Here is a 6,413-nt window from a genome sequence, read left to right as displayed (position 1 = left end):
CCCCCAGCTGTTTCTGGTAGGCCAGTGTGGAAAGAAGGCATGGACCCCACTTTTTGGAGCCAGTGCTCTGCTGTGCTCTGTATCTTACAACCTTGAACTCATCCAGTCCCCAGAAGAACAAAGGAGGATGTTATCCCCGCATTATACAAGGCCAAAGTGTTTGGAGAGGGTAACTTCCGCTCACTGTCACAAAGCTACAAAGATGACACCAGAATTTGGCTTCGGTCTTTGAGCCCACAGGGCCATGTTCTCAGCCCTAACGTGGTGTGAGCACCGCTGAGTGTGCACACCACGTGGGCCTGGGCTGAGGGAAGTCACCCTTCCCCCCAGAGGGGCCTGGCCGAGGCAGTCAGCCTCCTGGAGTCACATATTCATCCTTTCCTGGGCCCAGCTGATTGGAAAATGTGTGTCTTTGGATGAGAGGGAGGCCCCAGAATTGGTCTGGGCCAGAATGCTGGAGGGCAGAGGGATCAGGGAACCTGCTTTTACTCCTGCCACTCTCCCAGGGGAACCTCTTTGTCTGTGTGGGTCTTGGGGCCCAGAGTGGAATACTGTGGCCCCCCGAGACCAGTGGGCTTATTCTGAGAGGTAGAGTGGGGGAACACAGGTGTCCTGTCTCCCAGGCCATGGCTGGTAGCATTTGGGAGTGGCAGGGGTGAGGGGGAGCGAGGAAGCTGTGAGATATGGTGGTGGAGAAAGGAGAGGGAAATGAAGGTGAATGGGGTGGGGGATGGCCTTCAGGGAACCCCAAGCTGGGAGTCAAGGGGCCCAAGTTTCCACCCTGGCTCTGCTACTAATCCACCATGTGACCTTGGGCACATCATTTGCCTTCCTTGGGCCTCAGTTTTCCTATCCAGAGACCAAATGGTGGGACTGAGAGTCTCTGCACCCCTCTGCCCAGAGTATGTGAAATTCACCAATATCTAATTATGCCTCTTCCTCTTTTTTACTCTATCCAGGATCTACCTACCCCTCAAACTTAGTGCCGCTCCCTTTCTCCAGCCACCCACAGCCTCAGGACCCCCCGGCTACTCACCTGGAAGACCTGGCTGGTTGGGGCATGGAGAGCAGGCACTGCCACCAGAGCTGGTCCCTTGTGACTGTGGGCCCTGCCCAGCCCTTCCTGGGATTGGCGCCTGGGGAGTGATTCATACTAGCCCAGCACCCTGAAAAGGGAAGCCCTGCACAGAGGAAGAGCAGGAGCTCAGGGGAGAAGTGGTAGGGGCAGGGCCCAGGGCCCCGCGACAGCAAGGGCGAGATGCAATGGTTCCCCTAAGGCAGTCCTGGTAGATTCGCTGTGGCTGCCACGGACTCCAAGGTGGTCGAGGCAGCTGCTGTGCAGAAGTCCTGCTGGGTTTCACAGCAGGCAGTTGCTCCTGTCTTTCTCCCTTATGACCACCAGGTGGCACGTAGAGGCTGTGCGGTGGCACCACCTGATCCTCTGTGATCTTGGCTCTCGCTGTGCTGGAGGTGGGAAGAGGAGGGTCTTCCTACTGGTCTCCTCTCCCACTTCCATCTTTCAAGGGGTACCCACGAGTGCTGGGGGTGCCATCCTCCCAGCCCTGATACCCACCTCTGAAAGGATGGACAAGAAACCGCTGGGGAAATGCCGTGTCCAGAAATGGACCAGGTAGGTGGGTTGCACAGGTGGGCTGTCCTTCCTGCCCCAGCTGTGCCCTGGCTCCTCGACACTGGGGTCCTTCTACAGCCTGGTCCTGGGTTTTCCAGGCTGGGCTGCCCCAAGGGTAGAGAATAGGTGTAGCAGGCACCTTGGCACCCGGGAGTGCTACTAATCTGAGGAACATGCAAACTTAGCTCACCGGGTACCCAGGCTGGGCTCTGCTCTCCTGCCCCTACTCCCTACCTGTCTCTCCTGCTCTGGGACTTGGGCACCTCTGCACACCACTCAGTGCCCCCTCCCTGTCCCTCCCTCTCTCAGCCCCCCCAGCCCCCCTCCCCCAGCTCTCTCATTATCTTTCCTTATCTGCTTCCTGCCTGTCTCTTGGGGGGTGGGTCTTCCAGCCTCCCAGAGTCAGCACCCGCCGCCCGTCCTGGGTCCCCACCGCCGCTCCTCCTGCGCCCCCCGTGCGTGCCTTCGGGTCTCCCTCCGTCACTGGCTGCCCTCGGCACCGCCCACCCCCCCGGGCCCGCACTCCCCCGCTTCTCGGCGTCGCCCGCAGCGGGCTCCAAGCCGGCACTGGCTGGGGGCGTCGCCGCCCGGATCCCGACGTCTGAGGCGCCCTGGGCGGGGGCGGGCCGCTCCCGGGGCGCTAGTGTCCCCGCCCCTGGCCGGGGCCCGCCGGGTGCCGGGTGGGATGGGCTGCACGGTGAGCTTGGTGTGTTGCGAGGCGTTGGAACCCGGGCCCCCCGGCGGCCCCCAGCCCCCGGGGACGCCCCAGCCCGGGCGGCACGGGCCGAGCGCTGGGAGCCGGGGGGATCCGCCGGCACCCAGAGCAAGCGGCTACTGCTTCAGGTAGGGGGCTGCGGGGGCCGGGGGCCAGGGGACGCTCTGGGCTCTGGAACGGGCGGCAGACACGGCCCAACTCACCTGAGACAGGTAAGGAGCCGTCCAGGAAAGTGCCGGTCAGTGGGGGCAGGCGGCCCTAGGGACTCAGGTGGGGCAGGACCAGGGGAAGGGGCTTTGGGTTAGGTGGCGATCTTACCTGCGGCCTCAGGAGGAGCGTGATGTGGGACTTAATCCTTAAAGGAGCAAATAGTTCAGGTGAGTTTTCGGAGTCATCGAGAGAGCCAGATCTAGGAGTGCTGGAGACAGCCGCGGTGTTAATTCCCCCTGAGCCGGTTCAGGGGTTGACCCTGTATCCCTGGGAGCTGTGGCTGTTGTCCCTGACCAGGGCTCTCTGTAGACAGGAGGGAGGGGGCCCCCTTCACAGGTTTAGGGGCACCAGAGCCGGGATGGACCTGAGGATAGTGGCAGCTGGACCCTCATCCCTGCATTCTCAGTTCTAGGTGAGAACCTCCCAAGTGGCTAGTTGACCCAGAGGGGCCGAGTGGGCTGGGGCTGGGAGGCAGGTGCTGGTTCTGGGTGAGGCATCTATCTGGGAAGCTCCAGGCCTAGTATAGGTGTGGGCATTGGATTTCCCCCAGGAGGAGAAGGAGGTATTTGGGGTCCCTGGAAACTAGATAACCCCACTTCAGGTCATCTGCATAATCCAAAGCTGCCTCCCGGTTTGGGGGCTGTGAAGGCTGCAGTCTCCTGAGACTTATTTGCTGTGTGGGGATTGGATTACGCTGGCATTTTACATCCCATCACTTGGGTGACTCAAAATGTACCCTGTGGCCACATCCCTGCCCCCTTCTCAGGGGCAGCCAGCGAAGACAAGTGTGGGTGCATGTATGTGCACACTGAGGGTCAAAGTGACCCCTCTGTTCCCTTTGACTGAATGCCCTTCCAGGACATGGATTATGGCATATTTGTGGTTATAGTACCCAGTGCCAGACATAGGGCTTCACTTAGAACCAGAACTTTCTGTCCTTGCCAAGCTCTGATCCCGGTCATTGCCACAGTGACTGGCCATGGTGAGGGACAGGCTTGGTGGGTGGAGCTGTCCCTGATCCCTCCCAGCAGCTGGCAGCCCAGGTGAATCTGAGGGAGCCTGAGGCCAGCTTTAGTGATAATGTGAGGCCCAGAGGTGTCAGCTAGTCACCCCAGAATACTGCTTCTCCATCTTCACAAAGGGGCAGAGGGTCCAGAGAGGGTTGGTGACATGGCAGGACCCTAGGTTGGGTCCCCCCTGGGCCATCAGGGCCCCCCCCGCCTCTGTCTCGGCCTCAGCCTCTCTTCTGTCCACCAGGGTTTCAGGGGAGGTGCGTTCATAGCCGCCTTCCTTGCTGCCTCCTGTTGCAGGCCCTTCACTTCGCCCTGTCTGTTGGTGGGTCACCTTGATCCCCTCTCTCTCTGCCTCCCCCATGCACCAAGCGGCTTTGACATGGGGTGGGTGGCACTTGAGGGTGAGCAGGACCAGGGATAGACTGAGGGCTGAGATGGAGGAAAGCCAGGGGCCCTGGAGGTGGGTGGTGAGGGGAAGGGGGGAGGGGCGGGCGTGTGGCAGCCACAGGCACAGGGAAGGGGACGAGTGCCTGTCTGCATTCGGATGAGCTGGTTTCTGAGCGGCCTCTAGAGAGACCTTGACGCTTGCCCATGCCGCGCCCACTTCTTTATCTGCAGGAGGAAACTGCAGATACTGTTCCAGCCCATGCTGCTCCCGGGGCTCTGGCTGGGGGCTGTCACTGGCTGCTTTCTCCCCATCCCAGTTCTTGCTTTTCATCTCCCCTTTGGGCAGTCCTCTCCCACCCAGGCCACATTGCCCTCTTCCTTACAAACGGCAATTGTCCACCCAAGTAGACTCTCCTGGGCTTAGGCTGCATGGCCTCCTCTCTCAGTGGCCTCCTCAGGGTCTCAGATGGCTTACAGGCCCCTTTTGCTTCCACATGCCAGCCTGCCAGCCGCAGGAGGAGGGGAGGTGGGGCTTGGCATCCCTCCTGAGCATTCCCGCCAAACCTTCCCTGACCTGGGCGCCAAGGGGCCTGGCAGGCATCTCCAGGAGCCAACCTCGCCTCCTCGTGCTCTGCCATATCCCAAGACAAGTGAGTGCTTGTCGGGGGATGGCGGGAGCAGAGGGGAGGAGATTCCTGACTACTTCTGCCTCCTCTCTCAGAAAGCCAGTTCCTGGGGTCAGTTCATCTGACCTTTGCCCAGAGCCCTTGGTGAAGCGTGTCTGCGGGGGCTGCTCCTGAAGCCTCCCTGGCCTTCCTCCCCTTGTGGACATTCTAAACCTAACTGTCTCCGCTAAGGCTCGGATTACTTCCCATTTGTCTGGTTATATATAATCACAGACCCCCAGGGCTGAAAGCGATCCTGGTTAGTGGTCCTGAATCATCTGAGGTCACAGATCCCTGTGAGAATATAATGAAAGTGATGGCTGCTCTTGCTAGGAAAATATGCACGGGCGGGTGTACACACACAGAGGTACACAAACACTCATACACACAGAGACACAGACACACACACAGATACACATACAGTCACAGTCACTGCGCACACACACACATACACACATGCACACATTGTCTTACACCTTTTTTTTTTTTTAAGATTTATTTATTTATGCATACAAGAGCTAGGGTACAGGTCAGAGATGTGGGGGGTAAGAAGACTCACCAGAGACAGAGTGAGCAACAGAACAGGCAAACTGACTGAAATACACTGCTGAGGGGAGCAGCGGGAGAGACAGGAGAGGTCTGCTGAGCCATGTGGATTGCTCCCTGGCCGGCCGGGGATTGAACTCACGCTGCAGAGGCTGCAGATTGCTTGATAGTGCGGTGCTTAACCCCTTGCATCACCAGGGAGGCCCCTGTCTTACTCCTTTTCAAGCCCAACCATGGTTCTGGGCCATCCAACTCCTGCATTTCACAAAAGAGCACAGTGACACCCAGAGAGGGGCAGTGACTTGCCCAAGGCCACACAGTGGCCTTGTGACAAGCAAGTGACAGAGCCAGGACCACAATCTAGGAGTCCTGACCCTAGGCAAGTGGAAGTTTTGTTCCTGGGGACAACTTTTTCTTCCCCAGGGACTGTCTGCAAAATAGGCAGATCTGGTGATTCATTTATTCAATACGCCTTTTTTTTAATAGTTTTTTTATAGTTTTTTTATAGCTTTATAGTTTTTATAGTTTTATTACCTTAATTTTCAACAAAATTTGTTTCATGTTAAGTTTATGTATTTTTTTTAAGATTTATTTATTTATGCACACAAGAACTGGGGTACAGGTCAGAGGTGCAGGGAATGAGAGGATTCACCAGAGACAGAGTGGGGAGCAGAACAGGCAGAAAGACTGAAATACACTGCTGAGGGGAGCAGCGGGTGAGACAGGAGAGGTCTGCTGTGCCATGTGGGTCATCTCCCAGGCTGGGGATCGAACCTGTGCTGCAGTGGCTGCGGATAGCTTCATAGTGCTGAGACTTAACCCCTTGTGCCACCAGGGAGGCCCTAGAATAAATGCATTACTGGAAACAGCATGATTCCCTCCATCGGGAAAGTAAAGACTGGAGTGGAAGACAGTGGGCTTGGGTTTAGATGGGAGCGAGGGCAGAAGAGGCACTAAAGCAAGGAGCTGAAGTACAAGTGGAAGTTAGAGAAGCATGTTCGAGGGCCTCAAGATGGAGACGCACTGGGAGCTCTGACAGAATTGCAGAGACTTTCTCTGGCTGAGTCTGGCTCCCCACAAGCCCCGCTTCCATGTGTCCGTGTGCACGTGGATTGGAGAGCAAAACCGGAAGACCGGGAGGAAGTCATGTCATCTGGGTGAGAGGAGATGGTGGTTTGGGTAAGGGAGGAGCAGCCACTTGGAGGGCACAGTGGGAGGTGAGGCCGAGACTTGTTCTGGGGGAGAAG

The sequence above is a fragment of the Talpa occidentalis genome, unplaced genomic scaffold (assembly GCF_014898055.3).
Source record: "Talpa occidentalis isolate TD23 unplaced genomic scaffold, MPIMG_talOcc4v2.1 talOcc4.3, whole genome shotgun sequence".
In the NCBI taxonomy this organism is placed as follows: domain Eukaryota; kingdom Metazoa; phylum Chordata; class Mammalia; order Eulipotyphla; family Talpidae; genus Talpa; species Talpa occidentalis.
The sequence above is the reverse complement of the archived record's forward strand: the minus strand, read 5'-3'. Positions refer to the sequence as shown.